Raw genomic sequence first — 12,113 nt, forward strand, 5'->3', positions numbered from 1 at the left:
AGACATATAAATGAAATTTATTGACTAAAGAGGAAATTAGAGAATACATATAATGGTGAGGCTGTTGAGATCTTTAAAAAATCATTGCCATCAATCTGAACCCTTAAATGCACTTTTATTTAAAAATATAGTAGCTGTAAAAAAATATATATACAGTAGCTGTTACCTAGATTTGTCCATTATCTCTATAAATGAATTGTTCATTAAATTTATAAATGAAGGGAAATAGGAATTGATTATAAGCATTAAATATTCATTTCTATAAGAAATGGGTATTATATTTATTTTAAGTAAGAAGTACCTTAAAAATAGTATTTGAGAAACAAAACATGAAATAAATGACAAAACAAAAATTATATCTTAAAATAGATTGCCATCTCTCTCATTTTTGTGAAACTAAATATTTTCTTTTTGTCTCAAATTTCAAATGTCTATATAAGGAGAATAAAAATGAATTTTGATATTCAGTAATCCTTTAGTACAGAAAATCTCTCCTAAGATCGTTCAATGCAGCCAGTCATCAAGTCAAGACATGCTGTCTGATGAATATCAAGCCAGACAAGGCAGCTGTCACTGTATAAGTTATAATTGCATTTCTGGAGTCACAAGTCCACAAAATTTATGTGAAATCAAATAGTAATAACTATCATAAGTGAATATTCTTAAGTGAAAATCCTCATGAAAGGTAGAACAGGAGTGCCTGAGTGGCTCCTTTGGTTCAGCGTCTGACTCCTGATTTTAGCTCAGGTCATGATCTCAGGGTCATGAGATTGAGCCCTGAATTGGGCTCTGGGCCCAGCATGGAGTCTGCTTGGGATTCCTTTTCTCCCTCTCCCTCTGCCCCTCCCCCCCCCACTCTCTCTCAAATAAATAAATAAATAAGTAAATTTAAGAAGGTAGAATAGTTGTGGTTTGATATCAAGATCATTGCTACTTCAGTGGCTAAGGACCAGTTGTTTTTTCTGCCCCTTATATTCTTTCTTCAATTTTTTCATGGTCGAGCACCTGTCATCATTAAGGCCTCAACCCCAAAGTTACTTCTTCATAGAGTTTCCCTGAATACACTATCTAAAGTAATGTTCTATCCCTGCCGCACCTCTGGTGCTTTCTCCTTTAGCTCTTTATTTTCCTCTCAGTGTTCTTCAAAAATTAAAAATTAAAAAAATTAATATATGTATCTTTTCATTGGAAATGGGCCCTATGGAGGCAAGAATGTTCCCTGACTTATTCACTGCTTTGACCTCAAAGCTCACAATAGGGCCTAGCTTAGTAGGGGAGCTCAAAAATAACTGTAAAAAAATGAAACTAATAAATGGAATTTGTTATTATAGGATATCCTTAAAGAACATTATAGGTAATTTTCCTTAGATTGCATAAATCAGGGCTAACTGATATCAGTGTCATTTTTGGTCTTACAATTATATATTGTATGTTACAAGTGTCAGCCCCTTAGCCAAACTAACTTCAGGGTGACTTTTAAGAAGTTTGATCTTTTCTTCACCTCTTGTTCTTTGGCTCTCCATCAGCTTTCAATCTAATCTGTCAATTTTCCTTACTCCTTGACTTTACATCTTACTTACATCTTACTCATCAATTCTGGTGCCAAATATTATAAAATGGTCCCTGAAAATCTAATTAATACATGATGTTTGTTTCATACCTATTTTTGATCCAAGGTGTAAAACCGCATAAAATACCAAGAAACTAGTAAAGAATGACCTCCCTTGTTTGAAGTTAGCTTAAATATATAATGTATCTTGTTCTTTTCTGGAAGTGTCAGTGATAATTTTAATAGTCTGTCTGTAAATTCGTGACTACAAGTATAGGTAAAGTGTAGTTTAAAGGTCATTCCTTCTTATTTATCCTTACTTGGCAATTTCTGTGCCATTATAATTTTCTTGCTCTGTGTGTGTGTGTGTGTGTGTGTGTGTGTATAAGAAGATGCCAGATAGGATACAAATATTATTTTTTAATTAAATTCAATTAATTAACATATAATGTATTATTCGTTTCAAGGGTACAGGTCTGTGATTCATCAGTTTTATATAATACCCAGTGCTCATTACAACACACACCCTCCCCAATGTCCATCCCCCAGTTACCCTATTCCCCCATCCCCCTCCCCTCCAGCAACCCTCAGTTTGTTTCCTATGATTAAGAGTCTCTTATGGTTTACAAATATTATTATGAGTACTTTAATATGGTACTTTTGTTTCTATTGGAAAAAGAAAAAGACTCCTACAGTCTTTTAAGGTGTTTAAAGAGTGAAAAAAATAACTGTTATGAAAATAACTTATTTCTCCTGGTAATAAAAGTCAGATATTTTCTGATACCAGGAATTTAAATGTCCGTTCAGTTGTTTTCAGTGCTAAAAATTATATTCAAATAAAATATTTCAATATTTAATTTTTATTTATATGCAAGTTACAGTAAAAACTTTCCTTCCATAAATAGTAGTATTATGTAAATTGTAAAATATATTTTATTTCCATCTCAGTCATATTCTACAAAAAAAAAATGTGAATGAAACCTTGAGTATTTGTTTCAGTCCAGCAGCGTTAGTATCAGTAGACTAGAGGACATTTTTCTTCAGCACTCTTCACTCTATTTTCTTTCTTTGTCGTGCTTGATTTTGATATTACCTGGGGTGTGTTTATTAAGATGGATGTGTTGCCATAAATTTCTGACTTGTGAAATGATTAATGATTCTTTCTTTTTGCACTATTTTTAACTTATTTTTAAAGTAATTTCAGATTTTCAGACATTACAAAAATAATATGAATAATTGCCTTACACCTAGTTTATCATTTAGTATTTTCTCTATGTCTGTTTGTTTCTGTCTCCCCAGTTCTTGGGGGTTCAGCAAAAGTCTTAAGACTAAAGTTTCCAGATTAAGCCAAAGATTAAAAAAAAAAAAAAAAAGACAGGACACCCAGTACATTTGAATTTTAGGTAAATAGCCAATTAAAGTTTTAGTACAAGTATATCCCATTCAAAATTTGACATACTTACATTTAAAAAGTATTTCTGTTTATCTAAATTTCACATTTAATTGGGTGTCCTGTATGTTTCCTGGCAACCCTCGTTGACATGGTACTCAGTGAAGAGGTTTATGCCCCCTGGAGTTTTCAGTATATCACCCCAGCCCTGTGTGACCATCAGAGACAGGGCTCTTTTCTCTGCTTCTCTCAGTGGCCCTATGCCTGGATCAAGCTTAGATTCACGGTTTTTCTAACCTGCAACCAGGATAGGCATCCAGAATAGTCAGAATGCTTCCAAAGACAGCTGCAGAACCTCAGCTCATCTCTGAAAGTTTATCACCTCTGTTGAGTTTTACTCCTAACAGTCCTCATTACTTCTTCAGCAATATGTAGATGTTACATATATGGTTTTTATAATTATTGCAGAGTTTCCAGGGTGCCTGGGTGGCTCAGTCAGTTAAGCCTCGGACTCTTGATTTCAGCTGAAGTCATGATCTCAGGGTGGTGGGATGAAGCCGTTGGCAGGGCTCAGCATTCAGTGTGGAGCTTGCTTGTCCCTCTCCCTCTGCTCCTCCCCCCACCCATCTATAAAAATAAATAAATACAAAAAATTATTCCGGATTTTCCTATTTGTTGTCAATGGAATGCTTGGGCTAATTGCAATCTATTCCATATTGCGGAGCATCCAAAATTTTTTTTTTCCCAAATGGTTTTATATGAACTATATTGTATTCTTCTACGTTAAAATATTTTCTTAATCTTTTTAAAATTTCTTCTTTGACACACAAGTTACTTAAAAGTGTATTTTTAAAACGTTTGGCACAGCTTTTTCCCACGCGTCCCCGCCTCTCCCCACCCCCCACGGAGTGCCGCTCTGGCTGCACCTCCCTGGGTTAGAGCTTCGGCTGCTGCTAAAATAGCACCACCGTCGTCTTCCTCCAGCAGCAGGCATGATCATCTACCCGCATCTCGTCAGCCATGATGAGATGTTCCCCGACATCTGCAAGATCTGGGAGATCCCAGATGGGGGATCCCCGGATTCCTGGAGGTGGAGGGGAAGATGCTCAATAGGACAGAGTAACATTGATGACTCATTCATTGATGAAAATGCCTCCACGGAAGGTCTCAAGGGCAAAGGTACTGAGGGCAAAAGTATCAAAACCACAATAGTCACTGGTATTTATATTATCGTGAACCATCACCTGCACTTGCAGGAAACCAGCTTCGCAAAAGAAGCCTACAAGAAGTACATCAGAGATTCTAGGGAATCAGTCAAAGGCAAACTTGAAGAACAGAGGCCAGATAGAGTAAAATCTTTTATGGCAGGGTTGCCTAACAAATCAAGCATATCCTTGCTGATTTCAAAAACTGCCAGTTCTTTATTGGTGAAAGCATGAATGTAGATGGCATGGATGCTCTGTTGGACTCCATGAGGATGATGTGACCCCATATATGATTTTCTTTAAGACTGGTTTAGAAATGGAAAAATGTTAATGAATTTGGCAGTTAACTTTGGAGGTGTCACCTGTTCTTGTAACTGGCTCTGCTTTTCATCCACACAATGCCAGGACTTAGACAAATGGGACTGATGTCATCTTGAGCTCTTCATTTATTTTCACCTTGATTTATTTTGAGTGGAGGCATTGTTTTTAAGGGAAAAAAAAGTCATGTAGGTCCTCTAAAAATCAAATGCTTTTAAACTCAAAAAAAGTTTAGCACACAGCTTCTAAAGCACGTTTTATGTCATTGCTTTATGACTTAATTATATTTTGGTCAGAGGATGTGCTCTATACGATTCAGATGCTTGAAATTGCTTGAGATTTTCTTTATGATTCATTATGTGGTCCAATTTTATAAATATTCTATGTGTACTTGAAATGCACAGAGTTTGTGTAGTATTTTATATGTCAATGTAGTCAAATATGTTAATTATATGGTTCAAATATTCTATATTAATACTAACTTAAAACACTTTTTCACTGGACAACACAAACCATATTTTTAGTGTAACTTTATTGTTTCCTAATATTTTAAATATTTTCCTTATATTGCTGAATTATTTTAGTCAGACTGACAATCTTTGTCTTATTTAAAAACATTTGTTATTATTTTTTAATTGCAGTATAGTTTATAGACAATGTTACATTAGTTTCAGATATACAACATGATTCAACTTCTCTGTACAATGTCCTATGCTCACTGCAAATGTAGCTACCATCTGTCACCATAAAACACTGTTACTATACCATTGATTATTTCCCTATTCTGTACCTATTTTTCCCATGACTTATTCATTCCATAACTGAAAACTTGTATGTCTTACTTCCCTTCATCCATTTTGCCCATCTTCCAATCCCCTTCCCCATCAGTTTGTTCTCTATATTTATAGATCTAATTCTGCTTTTTGTTTGTTTATCATTTGTTTTGTTTTTTAGATTCCACATAAAAGTGGAATCATATGGTATTTGTCTTTCTTTGACTGACATCATTTAGCATAATACCCTTTAAGTCCACCCACGTTGTCACAAATGGCAAGATCTTATCTTTTTTATGGCTAAGCAATATTCCATTGTATTTATACACCACATCTTTTTTATCCATTCATCTGATAATGGACACTTAGGCTGCTTCCATATCTTGACTATTGTAAATTATGCTGCAATAAACACAGGGGTGCATATATCTTTTCAAATTAGTGTTTTTGTTTTCTCAGGGTAAATACCCAGTAGTGGAATTGTTGTATCATATGATATCTCTGTATAATTTTTTGAGGAACCATACTGTTTCCACAGTGGCTGCACCAGTTTGCATTCCCACCAACAGTGCATGAGGGTTTTTTTTTTTCTCTACATCCTCGTTCAACATCCCTAATCATCAGGGAAATGCAAATCAAAACTATAATGAGATATCACCTTATACCTGTCAGAATGGCTAAAATCAAAAAGACAAAAAATAACAGTCTTTGTCTTTTAAATGGAGGTTGCATTGTTTATTGATATAATTAGACAAACACCAGTGTATTATTTGGTGCTTGCTATTGTTCTTTCTCTTTTTTCCATTTTTTTTACTTTATTTTTATCTTTTTATCATTACACACATTTCCTTCTATTCATTTAGGAGATAAATACTTGATTTCTTTTAGAAGTTGCCCTACATATGTAAACATGAATATCTGACTCTCCAAAATTTGAGATAATTAGTATCTGCACTCCCTTTTTGAATAATGAAGACATTAGAACAGTCCATTTAGTCCATATCACTTTTGTGCTATTACTTTTTTTTTTTAATTTGTACTTTTTAAATCTCACTGTATTAGTTTGCTAGGATTCTTATAACAAAATAGCACACACAGGGTGTTTAAACTATGGAAACATGCTTTCTCAGAATTCTGGAAGCTAGAAGTCAAGAGATCAAGGTGTGTCAGGTTTGGTTTCTTCTGAAGCCTCTTTTTCCAGCCTGCAGATTGCTACCTTTTGCTGTGTCCTTACAAGGTCATCTCTCTGACTGTTATTTGTGTCTTAATTTCTTATAATGTTAGGACACCAGTCATATTTGATTAGGGCCCACCCTACTGACCCCCTTTTAACTTAATCACATATTTAAAGCCCCTGTTTCTAAACAGAGGCACATTCTGAGGTTAAGGGGGTTAGAACTTTGACATATGAATTTGAAGGGAACACAATTCAACCCATAATATTCACTGAACTTATTATTTTTTAAATTTTTTTATTCAGCCAAACTGGTTAATCTTATTTAGATGTACCCATTTATTAATTTCTTGCTTTTTATTTATATATACATCTTAGACCTCATTATGAAGTTGCTTCATTTTCTTCTTGAATTACATGTTTGTAATTGCCTTTGGTGAGAGTGTACTTGACGCAAAGTCTCTTGGTTTTTGTTGGTCTGAAAATGACTGGGTGTATTATTTTCCTTGAGCACATTGAAAATATCATGTCACATATTCTGGCTTCTATCGTTTCTGATGAGTGTTTTTATTGACTAAATTCAGTTACTAATTGAATTTTTATTAACTAATTCAATTAGTAATTCAAAATAATATCTTTCTTCTTAATGATTTTAACACCATTGCTTTGCTTAATATTTACAGGTTCACCATGATATACATATGTGTAAGTTTCCTTTTCATTTTTGGCATTTTTCAATATTTTTCTTTAATCTACAGACTCTAGATAGACATAATGTAAGTGACAGGTGATAGCAAGTATGTCAAAATACTGAGGGTAGCATTTATGTGTATGCTACAAAATTCTTCCAACTTTGCCATTTATTTGGCATTTTTTATAATAAAATGTTAGAAAAATAATTATACTCTATATAGCAGCAGGAAATATAAGAAAACTAAATATATTTTTAAAAAGTAGTATTCTAAAACATCAAATATTTAACATAGTATCCTAAAATATCAAAGATTTAGGAATACACTTAACAAATGCACCACAAGACTTCCGATTAGTAATTTACATGCAACATTAACACTAAAATAGATCCAAATAATAGTAGTACACTCATGTCTTTGTACTAGAAGACAATATTGCAAAAATGTCCAATTATCTCAAATTTCACTAATAATAAACAGTCCCAAAGTCTTTTCAGATTTTTATGGTATGTGGAAACTGACAAGTAATTTATATAACACATGACAAAAATTGACAAGTGAGTCTTAGAGAATTATAACAAACTGAGAAGACTTACACTGTAAAGATACAGTAATAAAGAGAATGCAGTATTGGTCAAGAGTAAACAAACAGGCATGTGAGCAAATGGAGAATATAGAAACCAACCCACACATGCATATGCTCACTTGATATATGACTAGAAGTCATAGCACTGCAGTGTGAAAAGTATAATGTTTAAGTAAGCATTGTTAAATAATTTGGATATTTAAAAGTGGGTGGGGGAGAATCTTGATCCCTAAAATATATTTTTTTATAATAATTTTTTATTATGTTATGTTAGTCACCATACAGTATATCCTTAGTTTTTGATGTAATGTTCCATGATTCATTAGTTGCATATAACACCCAGTGCACCATGCAATATGTGCCCTCCTTACTACCCATCACCAGCCTATCCCAATCCCCCACCCCCTCCCCTCTGAAGCCCTCAGTTTGTAACCCTAAAATATATTTTTAAAAAATCAATCTAGATGATTCAAATATAAAATGTAAAGAAAAGAATTCTTCTAGAAGAAAATAGAATATATTCATGTTCTTAGAGTAGGAAAATGTTTCTTAAAAATAATACAAAATGCACTAACCATAGTGGAACCTATCGATTAATTTAACATTATTGAAATTAAGGACTTCTATTCATCAAAAAGACCCATTAAGAGATGATGTTTCAGAATAGAAGATATTTGCAATACATATGTATGACGAAGGACAACTATTAAGAATATGTAAGTAACTCCCACTCCTCAATAAGAAAATTTCAGACAACCCTACAAAACTCAATAAAAAATGAGCAAAATACTTGAATAGGCACTTTATTAAAGAGGACATTCTAATAATAAGTACATAAAAATATGTTGGATCTGTTTAGTCATAAGAAGAACATAGAGCAATGAGATATTAAAAATATCTACCCACGGGCAAAATTTAAAATGAACAATACTAAGTGTTGCTGAGGTTTGGAGAAGTTTAAAGTCTCATATACTATTTGTCAGACTATAAATTAGTGCAATCACTTTGGAAAAGTCTCTTGGTGGTATCTACTAAATCAGGATTTTTGCATTCTGTATGAAACAGAATTCTTATTCCTAGATATATATCCTAGAAAAGTGCATAGATGTGTGAATCAAAAGACAAATTTATGTATGGAAATTTTCATGACAACACTATTTAATAGTCTTGCTTCAATGTTCATCAACAGTAGAATGGATATAAAATTATGGTTTATTCATAAATGAAATAGCGTATACAATAAGAAAAAAGAAATTATTGCAACAGACAACAGCACAAATGAAATTCACATATATAATTTAAAAGAAAAGATCCATACTCAAATGTGTACCTCCTGTGTGAATACCTTAAATTAGAAAACAAACATGGCGAAATCAGTTAAAATGGTCATTACTCTTGGGCTGGAAAGGGTCATGAGAGAGCTTTTCTGGGTACTGATAATATTTGGTATCCTGATCTAGGTGCTGGTTACACCAGTGTTTTTGAGTTGAGAAAATTCATCAAGCTCCACACTTGAAATTTATGTATTCTTCCATATTTCTGTTATCACTGTTTTTAAAAGGTCTTCAAATTTATTTTAAGTGCGTGAAACTTACAGAATATTAAAATATGAATAAAACAAATGTGATTCATAGTAAAGTTAAACATTTCATCAGCACTTTGTGAAAATTCAATTCTGAGTTGTTGAAAAATTATATTAACTGGTTTGTAGCATAACTAGAGGAATGTCAGAGAGCTTATGCATTTGTGCCATTGTGCTACCTTTTTTATGAGATTTCATATATGCCTAAGTATGTGGTAGTTTTTTTAATATGCCTACAGAAAGAAAAAAAAATTCTTAGAAACATATTTTTAGTGCCATGTCACAATTCAAAGATGACACTGAATGGAATTTGGATGTTAATAAAATATCAAATTTCACACTGAAATTTTTCAAAAATTAAAAAGGTTATTTCACTGAAAGTTCTTCTCCATCTCTATTTTCTATAACTAATTTCTTTTATTGCAGAGTACTATATATATATATATATATATATATATATATATATATATATATATATATATATATATATATATATATATATATATATATATATATATATATATATATATATATATATATGAAAGCATCCTACCATTATGTGTTTCCTGCCTTAGTTTTATGTATGCATATATATATTACACACATGTATATTTACGTATATCTGTATATATATATTCACACACACACACACATATATATATATTTATACACACACACACACACACACACACACACACACAGCTAAGGCAGGAAATACATAATGTTAGGATGCTTTTCTTTCTCCCGTAAAAAGCATGCTGAACTTCGTAGATTTTTACAACAGTTACTGATCATGGAGGTAGAACATTTGCAGTGGGTACATAATTAGAAAGTGTTGCATGTTCTTTCATGAAAAGGTCAGTAGTGAGAAGAAAATCTCAGAAAGAGGAGTTAAGGTGTCCCCTTGCCCTTTTTATGGTTTTCAGCTAACCAAGTTTCTGAATGTCATGCTCAATTCTAAAAAGTGGAAGAATATAATCAGAAAAAGATGCATCAATAATTGATCTTGAAACAAGTATTTTCAATTTTAAAGAATCTCAAGTTTATTAACATAACGAGTCTTGAAATTATTAATGAAATAGTCACAACAATAAATATCATACAATTTGATAATAAGCAGAAAAATATCAATCTACTCCATGAGTAACGATAAAGAGCATATACATAACCTGAAAATCCCTTTAGTTATCTTGAATACATGTTATTAAAATGAATTTTAAAAGAATGTCTAACAGATACAAGTATGTTGCATACCATTGGGTAATTATGTTTGTAGAATATAGTTTACATCTTCTAAAATTAAATATTTAATCTTTTTTATCGCTAGAGGTGTTCATGGCATTGCAATTAAATGATGTTATGTTTGTTCTCAATTCTGAGATTATGAAGAAGTATTTTCAGTTACATTATACAAAATAGAACCTCTGTAGGCAGCACAGGACTACCAGTCTGCACTGAAAATAGGGAAATCTGAACAAAACATTACAGAAGAAAGTCTTTGTGGGTTATTTAGTGCTTTTAAGCTGAAGACTTATAATGTTTCAGATTTAAATACTTCAGACTAAAACAAAACAAAATATACGCTGTGGAAGTGAAATATATGACTTGCTCATATTCTATTGACCATGTGAATAAAAAGAGATGAAAAAAATCCCCTAATTATATGAGGATTTTGATAACCTTCAAAGTTGAGAAGAGACAAGGTTCCTAAAGGCAATTTCATGTTTGATAATTCCCATTAGAATGTCCTTTTTTTCTCTTCCCTTTTCTTTTTTCATTTTAATAATGATCTTGAAAAAAAATCTGTATGACCACCGTGTAATTGCTTCCATGCAATTTCTGCTCCCAACTTTATCCTGATACCAAGTCATTTTAATTATAGGAAGATGACAAAGAATTGTCCGTAGAATCAACTTACAAATAATGCAGTTATGTCAAGGGAAGCCTAAGTGATAGCACAGCATGTCAGATAAATATTTAAAATTGCAATAATTTGAATGCAAAGAAGCAGTCGTGAAACTGATTCAAGCTATACAGCTATAGGTACGTGTGAATTCCAAAAACACTATGCCTTTGGATCTACACCATGTCTTTGTGGCAAGTGGTGACTAAACTGCAAAACATCAGTGACACAATCATTATGATAAATTTAAATATACTGAGTTTTGTATTTTTTTAATTTAAATTCCAGTTAATTAACATACAGTGTAATATAAGCTTCAGGTGTACAATATAGTGATTTAACACTTCCATACATCACCTGGTGCTCATCACAAGTGCAACTCCTTAATCCCCATTACCTTTTCACCCATCCCCCTGCCCACCTCCCCTCTGGTAACCATCAGTTTGTTCTCTACAGTGAAGAGTCTGTTTCTCGGTTTGCCTCTCTCTCTCTTTCTCTCTCTTTCTTTTTCCCCTTTGCTCATTTGTTTTGTTTCTCAGATTCCACGTACCAGTGAAATCATATGGTAGTTGTCTTTCTTTGACTGACTTATTTCACTTAGCTTAATACTTTCTAGCTCCATCCACATTGTTGCAAATGGCAAGATTTCATTCTTATTTATGGCTGAGTAATACTCCAGTGTATATACATAACACAACTTCTTTACCCATTTGTCAGTCAATGGGCCCTTGGGCTGTTTCCATAATTTTGCTGTTGTAGATAATGCTGTAATAAGCATCAGAGTGCATGTATCCCTTTGAATTATTATTTTCCTATTCTTTGGGTAAATACCTAGTAGTGCAATTGCTGGATCATAGGGTAGTTCTATTTTTAACTTTTTGAGGAAACTCCATAATGTTTTCCAGAGTGGCTACACCAGTTTGCTCATATTCTGTTTTTAA

General features: G+C 32.7%; 1 pseudogene; it reads left to right on the forward strand.

Annotated features, from left to right (window-relative positions):
- The first annotated feature begins 3,931 nt into the window (after positions 1–3,931).
- Positions 3,932–4,475, forward strand: LOC103656794 (annotated as a pseudogene).
- The last annotated feature ends 7,638 nt before the right edge of the window (positions 4,476–12,113 follow it).

This window comes from Ursus maritimus, unplaced genomic scaffold, assembly GCF_017311325.1.
Source record: "Ursus maritimus isolate PB19 unplaced genomic scaffold, ASM1731132v1 scaffold_21, whole genome shotgun sequence".
In the NCBI taxonomy this organism is placed as follows: domain Eukaryota; kingdom Metazoa; phylum Chordata; class Mammalia; order Carnivora; family Ursidae; genus Ursus; species Ursus maritimus.